This window comes from Oncorhynchus kisutch, linkage group LG25 (assembly GCF_002021735.2).
Source record: "Oncorhynchus kisutch isolate 150728-3 linkage group LG25, Okis_V2, whole genome shotgun sequence".
NCBI lineage: Eukaryota > Metazoa > Chordata > Actinopteri > Salmoniformes > Salmonidae > Oncorhynchus > Oncorhynchus kisutch.
The window spans coordinates 12,445,185-12,458,502 of NC_034198.2; the positions used below are offsets into that span (position 1 = coordinate 12,445,185).

General features: G+C 42.6%; 1 protein-coding gene across 1 annotated transcript in view; it reads left to right on the plus strand.

Annotated features, from left to right (window-relative positions):
- Nucleotides 1-7,253: 7,253 nt before the first annotated feature.
- waplb (WAPL cohesin release factor b) overlaps nucleotides 7,254-13,318 on the plus strand; it is a 61,583-nt gene continuing 55,518 nt past the window's right edge. The window contains exon 1 of the mRNA XM_031805215.1: nucleotides 7,254-7,481. The gene's annotated coding sequence lies outside the window, so the exon portion shown is untranslated. The remainder of the gene's footprint in view (nucleotides 7,482-13,318) is intronic.

A 13,318-nucleotide genomic window follows, 5' to 3' on the forward strand; every position in this document is an offset into this window, starting at 1 on the left:
CTGAGGTGCACCGCTTGTTGGGAGCAATCTGTTCCTTGCATGTCTCCCCCACTGTGGAGCTGGGACAAGAGAGGTGGGGATCAAAGTTAAGGGTTCATCATCGAGCGAACACTCACCATAACGTTACTCACATTTACCCTTTCACACACACACACGCACACAACACCACCTCTGATGAATGCCAAACAACTAAAAAGCAACTACGTGGAAGCAGTTAACAGTTACCATGTAACACCTCAACAAAATCACAACTCGCCAGTGATAATCTATGGCTGGCGCCAGTGGTCTGAGATTCATGTAATGTTGACGAATACATTCAGTGCCTCAAGTCAATGAAAAGAAAAGACATCTGCAGAGTTTCAGAATGAATCGCACCATGATTCCAGGAATCTAAGCAGAGGCTGAGAGCTTGTTATTTGCCTGGGTGCTTGCCCACTTAGGCATTTGCCAAGGTGTGTACTGTGCTTGGTTTTCACCGTAGAGGAGGCTGTTTATCAGAATTACACTGGGAGGCTAGTCACGTTGTGTGGTTCTTTAATATCAAACTGATATTAAAACTGTCTGCTTGCCTAAGGACCACTAGTCCGCCGGCCCCTGCAACAACACATTGCATGTGTCTCCAGCTGCACGATGGGACGGACACGGGCTCCAGAGTGTTGTAGTCACGTACAGAGGCCGCGGCCAACAGGTCTGTCTTTAGTTAAGTCCTTCTCCTTACACCATTGCGACATAGTAATAATGAACACATTGCACTATGAAAGGCCTTTTGAACATGAATTAATGCTCTAAGTTAACAAGAGCAAAAGAAGGAAGACGCCAGCCCTCGGCCAACTGGAGAGAGAGAGAGAGAGAGAGAGAGAGAGAGAGAGAGAGAGAGAGAGAGAGAGAGAGAGAGAGAGAGAGAGAGAGAGAGAGAGAGAGAGAGTGAGAGAGAGAGAGAGAGAGAGAGAGAGAGAGAGAGTGAGAGAGAGAGAGAGAGAGAGAGAGAGAGAGAGAGTGAGAGAGAGAGAGTGAGAGAGAGAGAGAGAGAGAGAGAGTGAGCATGAGAGAATGAGAGAAAGCTTGTGGGACAGTGTAGTTACATGTCTACCAGAATCACTGTTCAAACAAACAGAACGAACACGTTCTCCATGGACAGTTGCCTACGAACAGTGGTGGATAAGTACTCAATTGTCATACTTGAGTAAAAGTAAGGATACCGCAATAGAAAATAACCAATAAAATACTACTTGAGTAAAAGTCTAAAAGTATTTGGTTTAAAATATACTTAAGTATCAAAAGTAAATTGAATTGCTAAAATGTACTTAAGTATCAAAAGTAAAAGTATAAATAATTTCAAATACCTTATATTAAGCAAACAAACATCACATTTATCGTTTGTTTTTTTATTGACGCATAACCTGGGGCACTCTGCAACACTCAGACATAATTTACGAACAAAGCACTTGTGTTTAGTGAGTCTGCCAGTTCAGAGGCAGTAGTGATGACCAGGGATGTTCTGTGTTTAGTGAGTCTGTCAGATCAGAGGCAGTAGGGATGACCAGGGATGTTCTGTGTTTAGTGAGTCTGCCAGTTCAGAGGCAGTAGTGATGACCAGGGATGTTCTGTGTTTAGTGAGTCTGCCAGTTCAGAGGCAGTAGGGATGACCAGGGATGTTCTGTGTTTAGTGAGTCTGCCAGTTCAGAGGCAGTAGTGATGACCAGGGATGTTCTGTGTTTAGTGAGTCTGTCAGATCAGAGGCAGTAGTGATGACCAGGGATGTTCTGTGTTTAGTGAGTCTGCCAGTTCAGAGGCAGTAGTGATGACCAGGGATGTTCTCTTGATACGTGTGTGAATTGGACCATTTTCCTGTCAACATGTAACGAGTACTTTTGGTTGTCAGGGAAAATGTATGGAGTAAAAAAGTACATTATTTTACTTAGGAATGTAGTAAACTAAAAGTTGTCACAAATATAAACAGTAAAGTACATATATTAAAAAAACGACTAAAGTAGTCATTTATATGATTTTACTTAAGTACTTAACACCACTGTCTATGAATTCCCTCCACTTGAATGGACATAAAACGAAACTTACGCCTGAAGACTCCCACTTTGAGCCCTATGTGATCTTTACCTGGAGAAAAAGGTCATAACAAACCTATGGTAGGGAAGAATCTGAGCAGGATCTTAGCTGCACTGTAGCAATACCCAGTACAGCACTGTCTTCAGGAGCTGGTACTCACAGGCAGCAAAGACCCTGGAGAATATTTTTATTTAACCTTTATTTAACTAGGAAAGTCAGTTAAGAACAAATTATTATTTACAATGACGGCCTACCCCGGCCAAACCCTAACCCGGATGACGCTGGGCCAATTGTAAGCCGCCCTATGGGACTCCCAATCACAGCCGGTTGTGATACAGCCTGGAATTAAACCAGGGTCTGTAGTAATGCCTCTAGTACTCAGATGCAGTGCCTTAGAGCGCTGTGCCACTCGGGAGCCAGAGAAGGCCGTAGACAACCAACTGTGTGAGTTATGACTCGAATAGGGTGTCATTTAAGTTTGACATTACTCTAAGGGTGGTACTAGCACCTAGCAGCTACCTGGGTGAGCTTAAGGTCTCGTGGAGGAGTTCAAAGGGTAAGTGTCTAAGGTAGATGAAACATGTCAACGCAGTCACCCGGGTAAAGCTCCAGCCATCGTTTACATGCTCTCTGAAGACTGGTTTCGTTACACTGAACCTCACAGAAAAATAAGCAAACACACACTCACACAGATCTGCACAAAAACATATATCAACATGCACACAAATCAAATGTCACAGAAACAACAACAGACAAACATGGATGGACACACAATTCAGACAGCAGTGTACACGCTGAGGAAAAGTAGCAGGAGCTCTTCAGGTATTCCACAACAACCACAAGTACTCTTGATGGAGAATCGTATTTGAAAAGCAAAAATGATGACCACAAATGGGTCATAATGCCACTTAGCACCTGTTTACGGTTATAATCTTTCCTTTTTTGCTTTTCAAGCAATGGACATGTGTTTGAGGAGATTTGGCTCCCCCTACTGTATACTTTTTGAGAAGCAACTTGTTTACCCATATCTACCCCAGTTTACCTTGCAGGTACAGTGGAAGAGCTGATCTTATTTATCATCTCCGTTAGGCACCTGTCAATCACAAATGTATTGTCTGTCACCTCCGTTATAGACCATAATACATTTCTGCTCTATTTAGGGTCTTTAAGTGACCGGGTGCAGTGGTGCCTGGAAAAGTGGGTATACTATAATTTTGCACAAAAAAAAAAAAACATTCAGTCACACTCTGAATGACTTGAAATGATAAATCCCATATTGATCTTTCACAGTTAGGCCAACCCAAGCGGTACTGTGCAAGTAGACTAATAGTAGGCCCTACTATTGGAACAGGTAAACGAGGCTGTCAACCGAGTCAGAAATTCACAGGTTTTAGATTTTTCTGGGTTTTGCTCTCAAAGTCACACTTTGTTAATAGAACAACAAAACTGGATATTGTAAATCCATAACAATGCTTAAACCACATCAAATCTAATATATCTAATATAACTCATCTAATCTAATCTATATATATATATACACTCATGTTCAAAAGTTTGGGGTCACTTAGAAATGTCCTTGTTTTTGAAAGAAAAGCATATCTTTTGGTCCATTAAAAATAACATCAAACTGACCAGAAATACAGTGTAGACATGGTTAATGTTGTAAATGACTACTGAAGCTGGAAACGGCAGATTTTTAATGGAATATCTACTTAGGCATACAGAGGCCCATTATCAGCAACCATCACTCCTGTGTTCCAATGGCACGTTGTGTTAGCTAATCCAAGTTTATCATTTTAAAAGGCTAATTGATCACTAGAAAACCCTTTTGTAATTATGTTAGCACAGCTGAAAACTGTTGTGCTGATTAAAGAAGTAATAAATCTGGAGCATCAGCATTTGTGGGTTCGATTAAAGGCACAAACTGGCCAGAAACAAAGTAATTTCTTCTGATACTCGTCAATCTATTCTTGTTCTGAGAAATAAGGGCTCTTCCATGCAAGAAATTGCCAAGAAACTGAAGATCTCGTACAATGCTGTGTACTGCTCACAGAACAGAACAGCGCAAACAGTCTCTAACCAGAATAGAAAGAGGAGTGGGAGGCCCCGGTGCTCAAATGAGCAAGAGGACAAGTACATTAGAGTGTCTAGTTTGACAAACAGATGCCTCACAAGTCCTCAACTGGCAGCTTCATTAAATAGTACCCGCAAAACACCAGTCTCAATGTCTACAGTGAAGAGGCGACTCCAGGATGCTGGCCTTCTAGGCAGAGTTTCTCTGTCCAGTGTCTGTGTTCTTTTGCCCATCTTAATCTTTTATTTTTATTGGCCAGTCTGAGATATGGCTTTTTCTTTGCAACTCTTCCTAGAAGGCCAGCATCCCGGAGTCGCCTCTTCACTGTTGACGTTGAGACCTCCATATAGATATTCCATAAAAAATCAGCCGTTTCCAGCTACAATAGTCATTTACAATATTAATAATGTCTACACTATATTTCTGATCAGTTTGATGTTATTTTAATGGACCAAAAAATTGCTTTTCTTTCAAAAACAAGGACATTTCTAAGCAACCCCAAACTTTTGAACAGAATGTGTATATATATATTTTTGGTGTGTAGTTACCCTTTAATTCAAGCGCACATGCACGAAGCACTGTTGTTTAGTTAGAGGTGTTTCTGTAGCATATGAGGTGGAGCAAAACAAAATGGTCACTGGATTGATGCAAATAATAATGATATAATTCTGCCAAGTAGGCATAGGCTACGTTGTAGCTAGTTCAAATTTGATTGAGAAGGGTATCTACCAGAGTACGGTTAGGCCTATCATTAGCATCTCAATATTTTTTCTGTTCCTTAATCGTTTGAAACCGGGGCTTTTTACGTAATATTACAGTGGCGACCTGTCGTTCAGGGCAGGTGAGCCCCACCTGTTTAGTTTTTAAAAAAGTCAGATGAGAGCAGATACAAATTCATTGCTTTAACTAATTATGACAAACGTTAAGAAAATATTGAGCAAAATCAAGCAGTCATCATGAATCACGTCGACAATCTACTGGCAAATCTTTTTCAATCCTTGTCATATGAAGAGAAATGATAGATAAAGAGTATCGGTACTCATTGGCAATTGGACATGAACATTGCACAACAAGGTGTAAATTGCAAATTCAACAATGAGTGGTTTGGAAGGAATGAATGGTTAACTGCAGGCGTTGCAAAGCAATCACTAGCCTGCTATACAGTGGAGTGGGCGTGTGGTCCAAGTCTGGGTTTAAGGGTCTCTTTTCCAAGCTTAAAAGGATAAACATTCTTGCTGTCAATCCAGCATGACTTCTGCCGCGTTCAAAACACCTGGGAACTCTGAACTGGGAAATCTCATACTTCAGTGAGTTCAAGACAACTGGGGGGAAAAAACTCCGAAGCTCCGACTGGGAAAATACGTTTTAAACAGTCATTCAACTCGGAATTCCAAGTCGGGAACTCTGGCCTCTTTCTAGAGCTCCGACCTGAAGATCACTGACGTCATGATTCAACCTTGTTTTTTCAGAGTTTCCAGCTGTCTTGAAAGCAGCATGAATCCAAAGAATGCCAGACTTTGATGACAAAGTTTGATTACAAAATTTGCCCACAAGGACCTACGTGCCACCTTCCTGTTCAAATGAGCACAGCACAACAAGGTGATTCCAAAAAATGTATTGTATGCTGCTGCATAAATGATGTAATATGCTAGGGAGATACAGTATGTATACTGTAGCTAAGAAAGTAATAATAAGTGCATGTTGTGTAGTAAGCTGTTAGTAGCCCATGTGCCTTACCCTAATAATTTGGTCCCCTTCCCCCTTATAATTTATTCTACTGTTCTGACTTGGTGGTGCACATGTAGCCTATAACCTGTTTTGGAGAAATGCAATCATTGACTATTGTAAGAGCTTTCATTGTCCGCTTATATGCCCCCTTTATTTATCCTAAAGTTCTGACTTGGTGTACAGGAAGAATACTGTAAGAACTCCTGTGTTCTGAATTATATGGCTGTACATTTCAAAAGTGCTGAACAAATAGTTATATTGACTATGTCCATCTTAGCTGGCTCATTAATGTCTTAATCGTAATTGTGGATTATCCGTTCGTCATCCCCTTCTGCCATAGTTTGTGCATCTCAATTACCAGTAGAGGCCACATTTGTTTAAACAAGTCAGCCATATCAGCTATGTTTTTAAAAAAGTCAGTAAATAGGGCTGAATTAATTGTTTCGCTGCCAGACAAGGCTCCGCTCATAGCCAGGTGTAGTGGTGGTAAGGATTCACTCCATGGTGCTGAAAAGAAAGCGCTGCTGTTGGGACAGTTTTATGTAGGCCGTAGACAGTTTGTGGGCACCGCTTGTCACCGTTATAGTGCAATGTATTGTTTAATGTTATAGTGGCTTTTCTGGCATGCAACAAAAATGTGAGATTGCTCCACCAAGATTTACATGCTAAAATTGCCACTGTAATATTATGGAGCATGTTTTACCTTTCTTCAAAGTAGCCTAAATCCCACCAAAGAAACGTGGAGGCAATTATTTTATAAAGACTTCCTCATATGCTTTCTCCTGTTCTATTGGGTTTATTTCTCTCCTTGTCTAGCTGGGAAAGTCATTGTGCTATTCATATTAGCAACCCATGATAGTTGTTGCATCTTTAATCCCACCTCTTTCTAATTGTCTTACGGACATTTCTATCTCTGTCCATGAAACCACTCCCATGTGCGGTGCTCGTTTTAGAAAGGTGTTTTCCCGTAAATTGCATTTTTAAACATTTGCGCATAGGCCCTACCGCCGTGTGCGTGCGCATTGCTGAGCCTGAAATGTTAAGAAATAGTCCCTACTATTTGAGGCTAAATATACTGATCTGTTCCATCAGCCTTATTAATTGATACGGCATCTACTGTACCTCCACTACACTACTTTGGTTGTCACGTGTGCTCCCTCTCCGGCCTCTAGGTTACCAGTCTGCTCGTCATGGCGCACACTTGTCACCGTCGTAACGCGTAATTGCGCATTATGACACTCACCTGGACTCCATCACCTCCTTGATTACCTGCCCTATAATTGTTACTCTATGTGTAATTCTTCCCCAGTCGTCATTGTATCTGTATCATGTCGGTGCGTTTGGGTCATTAATTAATTAATTAATTATATATATGTATTCGCTCCCGGAACTTGCTTCCCGACTCTCAGCGCACATTGTGGCAAAAATGTTGTGTGTATACTCAATTCTAACTGAAAAAAACAAGTGGGTGGAAGGCGTATACCCTCCGCTACACCACTGACTGGGTGGGACTCTTGTATGGGCGTTTATGATTTCAGCTTGAAAGATCTTACAGTACATTCCAGGACAAGCTGGGGAAACATGGGCAAGTTTGACATGGATTCATCCAACTGAGGTCAGTCCCACAAGAGATGGGGTGTATTCTGGAGGCATCCTAGTATAAGTTACAAAATGAGTTATCCAATCTGACATCACTTTATACAAGCAGGGGAAAAGTTAATCCCTGTACCTCGACCTTGTTTTTGTTGAAAATAGGATTTATTTGTTTTTGGTTGAGTAATTGCCTGTGTTTACAAGCCACAGCATTGTTTACAGTGCGGAGTTCCTCCCAAACAGTGTTGCTGGACAGTCAAGTATAGTGAAGATCAAACCTGTAACTTGGTGACCCACACGCTTGCACATATTTGTTCTAACCCAGTACTAGCTTGTCAGATTCAACTCTCATCAAGCACTTGATTAGTTGAATCAGGTGATTCAGTGTGACTGTGTGATTTGTCACTCCCACTCTTACCACTGTCACTCCTAGGGGTTTACCAGGAATAGTGTGTTGCGGTAGTCTGGCTCCTCATGGAGAGGTGTGGCAGGGCCATGGCAGAGAGCACCCCCTCTCCCCGGTGTTCAGGAAATGCCTCTGGGTTATAGGTCCCGACGGCCAAGGAGAGGGCTGGGGGAAACCACAAGCTTAACAGTCTGACCATTAATTTCATTCATCGGTTATCAGTATACTGTTTGAGCGATTTATGGGTACATGAACTGAAATTGAACCAAATGGGAAACCCGTATGGGTTGTCAATAGGAGTTAGGATTTAATTTAACTCTCCTGCTGTGTTCCGGTCGAATTGGAATGATTGGACTGATTTACAAGTTTTCTCTCTGAAAAATATAGTTAATTGAATCTGTCATAAGGTTCCATGACTTTGTCCACACAGGGGATCTGAACACACAAAATATATTTTGATGATTTTCATAACAGTTTGTACACTTGTGGTGTTCCTGGTCAAAAATTACCGGTCATTAGAAATTAATGGGTGAGACTACAATTAGTGTATAAAATTAAGTTCAGGCACATGCCCATTCATCAGGTGGACACACTTCCTCTCCCAGACCCCCACATACATGCATGTGTTTGAGCACACACACCTCACTCCCCTTCTTAGCTTCCATGGCATCCCCCACAGGAACCTTAACCCAATAGAATCCCCCACGGGAACCACACCTGTTAGCTTTCTCAAACAATCGCAACAATGTTTCAATATATATAACTTTTTTCAAAGCTCTGGTACATGAAGCTTTTTTGAGGCCTTGCTCACAACTCATTCTGTGGCAGCACAATGACCAAACGATATACTGTATGTGAGGCTCTTGATCATATCTTTGATCATGACTCTGGTGAGGAGAGAGTCCTTGATAAACTTTGACACAAAGTCGTCTGTGATAAATTAGCACAATGTCTCATCTGAGTATTTGTTAATGTCAAAATCAATCATTATACATTATGCTTTTTTATACTCATGAGTTGCATGAGCTCAGGTCAAGGAGGCCTACAGGCCATAAATTGCAAATAGAAGTTCAAAACTTGTAATGTTCTCAAGAACTTAAGTCGATCAAAAGATCTAACACAACATTAGGTGATATGGATTTATAATCCGCTATAATGGGGCGGTCATTTTGGACCGGGAACACAGAAGGAATTAAAATGAAACGAACACAACAGGAGTGTTAATGTCCCCAACGAAAAATGTATGTTATGGGTGCTGGTGGCATCTTTCACAGATGTCTGTCCCCCCCCCCCCCCCCCCCCAATTCTGTTTGTCCCTGCTCGAGTTGCTGCTGCCTGGTCGACTGTGTGATTTGTCACTCCCACTCTTACCACTGTCTGGTCCATGCAAGAACAAACGTATGCTACAATTATGGCAGAAGTAATCAGATGATATAGATATGCACACAACAAACACATACAACAAAGATATAAATAAGGCAGTGATGAAAAATAACCCTTTATATATTTAACAAGACAACACTTATTGGTTGGATTTACTGAATGAGAAAATGAAACCAATATACTGGGGGAGAACAAAGCCAATAACCTAATCACCTCTGTCCTTGCAGAAGGGACTGACAAAAATTGTCTATCCTCATAGAAAATGAATTCCGGATTGTCACTATAACACACATTTCCTCAAAATGTTATCAGAGGATAAGTATTTGGCACTAACTCCTGTGACTCGGGCCATGTCTGTCTGCCACACCAGATAGGCCCGATGATAGGACGCAGAGACATTCGGACTCTAATACTGTTATCTCCAACGCACCAGCACAGATAGTTTTTTTTCTCGATTGCTTGGTTTGTCCAAACAGAATCAACTTTTTCAAAACGAGTAACGCGCAGCCCTGAACTGAAACACGTTGGTCAAAATGACACATTTAATTTGCAAAATGCATTAAGACTCTCAACATTTAAAAACATCACACAACTACCTCCACCAGAATATACAACTTGTTATCTAATGAAAAGCTATTTCAATCAATCGGTACACAATGGCCCAATAAATACTAGCTACAGCTATCAATATACCCGAGCAGTGTCTGTGGCATTTTGTTGATACTATAATTATGCACCATAAAAGGGCAAGTAAACATATCACAACATGGGCTGTATTATTTGACCAAAGATGACCAATGCAGAAAGAATGTCACTCGAGCATGAATATCTGTCAACAAAAGGCTTTATTTGACCTTTGTAACAGAGCTGAACTATTGACAATCGTCCTCTACGGGCCCCTCTCTCCCTCTCCTTTCCCTCTTGCCTCTTACTTGGTCCATTCTTGCAAACAGCAATCTCAGAGGTGACCTCTTTTTATGCATGAATAAGGACTGATTGCTGATTGAACAATTGTGCAAAGAAGTTTAGCACACGTGCGGAAGAGGTTCACAGTCATGGGAGTAATTTGTATCAGCTGTGACAATTTTTTTTAATGTAGATTTTTTTTGTGTGATTTACTCAACTGAACTTCGCACCTTTTGTAGAGCGTCGTGTTTACTGTTTTGCAAAAATGTGCATTGTGTGTGAAACCACTGAGAAATGACTTACAGTTGTGCTCATTAGGTTATCAAATCAAATCAAATCAAATGTTATTTGTCACATACACATGGTTAGCAGATGTTAATGCGAGTGTAGCGAAATGCTTGTGCTTCTAGTTCCGACAATGCAGTAATAACCAACAAGTAATCTAACTAACAATTTCAAAACTACTGTCTTATACACAGTGTAAGGGGATAAAGAATATGTACATAAGGATATATGAATGAGTGATGGTACAGAGCAGCATAGGCAAGATACAGTAGATGGTATCGAGTACAGTATATACATATGAGATGAGTATGTAAACAAAGTGGCATAGTTAAAGTAAAGTCGATGATATAGAGTACAGTATATACGTATGCATATGAGATGAATAATGTAGGGTAAGTAACATTATATAAGGTAGCATTGTTTAAAGTGGCTAGTGATATATTTACATTTCCCATCAATTCCCATTATTAAAGTGGCTGGAGTTGAGTCAGTGTCAGTGTCAGTGTGTTGGCAGCAGCCACTCAATGTTAGTGGTGGCTGTTTAACAGTCTGATGGCCTTGAGATAGAAGCTGTTTTTCAGTCTCTCGGTCCCAGCTTTGATGCACCTGTACTGACCTCGCCTTCTGGATGATAGCGGGGTGAACAGGCAGTGGCTTGGGTGGTTGATGTCCTTGATGGCCTTCCTGTAACATCGGGTGATGTAGGTGTCCTGGAGGGCAGGTAGTTTGCCCCCGGTGATGCGTTGTGCAGACCTCACTACCCTCTGGAGAGCCTTACGGTTGAGGGCGGAGCAGTTGCCGTACCAGGCGGTGATACAGCCCGCCAGGATGCTCTCGATTGTGCATCTGTAGAAGTTTGTGAGTGCTTTTGGTGACAAGCCGAATTTCTTCAGCCTCCTGAGGTTGAAGAGGCGCTGCTGCGCCTTCTTCACGATGCTGTCTGTGTGAGTGGACCAATTCAGTTTGTCTGTGATGTGTATGCCAAGGAACTTAAAACTTGCTACCCTCTCCATTACTGTTCCATCAATGTGGATAGGGGGGTGTTTCCTCTGCTGTTTCCTGAAGTCCACAATCATCTCCTTAGTTTTGTTGACGTTGAGTGTGAGGTTATTTTCCTGACACCACACTCCGAGGGCCCTCACCTCCTCCCTGTAGGCCGTCTCGTCGTTGTTGGTAATCAAGCCTACCACTGTTGTGTCGTCCACAAACTTGATGATTGAGTTGGAGGCGTGCGTGGCCACGCAGTCGTGGGTGAACAGGGAGTACAGGAGAGGGCTCAGAACGCACCCTTGTGGGGCCCCAGTGTTGAGGATCAGCGGGGAGGAGATGTTGTTGCCTACCCTCACCACCTGGGGGCGGCCCGTCAGGAAGTCCAGTACCCAGTTGCACAGGGCGGGGTCGAGACCCAGGGTCTCGAGCTTGATGATGAGCTTGGAGGGTATTATGGTGTTGAATGCCGAGCTGTAGTCGATGAACAGCATTCTCACATAGGTATTCCTCTTGTCCAGATGGGTTAGGGCAGTGTGCAGTGTGGTTGAGATTGCATCGTCTGTGGACCTATTTGGGCGGTAAGCAAATTGGAGTGGGTCTAGGGTGTCAGGTAGGGTGGAGGATATGGTCCTTGACTAGTCTCTCAAAGCACTTCATGATGACGGAAGTGAGTGCTACGGGGCGGTAGTCGTTTAGCTCAGTTACCTTAGCTTTCTTGGGAACAGGAACAATGGTGGCCCTCTTGAAGCATGTGGGAACAGCAGACTGGTATAGGGATTGATTGAATATGTCCGTAAACACACCGACCAGCTGGTCTGCGCATGCTCTGAGGGCGCGGCTGGGGATGCCGTCTGGGCCTGCAGCCTTGCGAGGGTTAACACGTTTAAATGTCTTACTCACCTCGGCTGCAGTGAAGGAGAGACCACATGTTTTCGTTGCAGGCCGTGTCAGTGGCACTGTATTGTCCTCAAAGCGGGCAAAAAAGTTATTTAGTCTGCCTGGGAGCAAGACATCCTGGTCCGTGACTGGGCTGGATTTCTTCCTGTAGTCCGTGATTGACTGTAGACCCTGCCACATGCCTCTTGTGTCTGAGCCGTTGAATTGAGATTCTACTTTGTCTCTGTACTGACGCTTAGCTTGTTTGATAGCCTTGCGGAGGGAATAGCTGCACTGTTTGTATTCGGTCATGTTACCAGACACCTTGCCCTGATTAAAAGCAGTGGTTAGTGCTTTCAGTTTCACGCGAATGCTGCCATCAATCCACGGTTTCTGGTTAGGGAATGTTTTAATCGTTGCTATGGGAACGACATCTTCAACGCACGTTCTAATGAACTCGCACACCGAATCAGCGTATTTGTCAATATTGTTATCTGACGCAATATGAAACATATCCCAGTCCACGTGATGGAAGCAGTCTTGGAGTGTGGAGTCAGCTTGGTCGGACCAGCGTTGGACAGACCTCAGCGTGGGAGCCTCTTGTTTTAGTTTCTGTCTGTAGGCAGGGATCAACAAAATGGAGTCGTGGTCAGCTTTTCCGAAAGGGGGGCGGGGCAGGGCCTTTATATGCGTCGCGGAAGTTAGAGTAACAATGATCCAAGGTCTTTCCACCCCTGGTTGCGCAATTGATATGCTTATAAAATTTAGGGAGTCTTGTTTTCAGATTAGCCTTGTTAAAATCCCCAGCTACAATGAATGCAGCCTCCGGATAAATGGTTTCCAGTTTGCAAAGAGTTAAATAAAGTTAGTTCAGAGCCATCGATGTGTCTGCTTGGGGGGGGGTATATACGGCTGTGATTATAATCGAAGAGAATTCTCTTGGTAGATAATGCGGTCTACATTTGATTGTGAGGAATTCTAAATCAGGTGAACAGAAGGATTTGAGTTCCTGT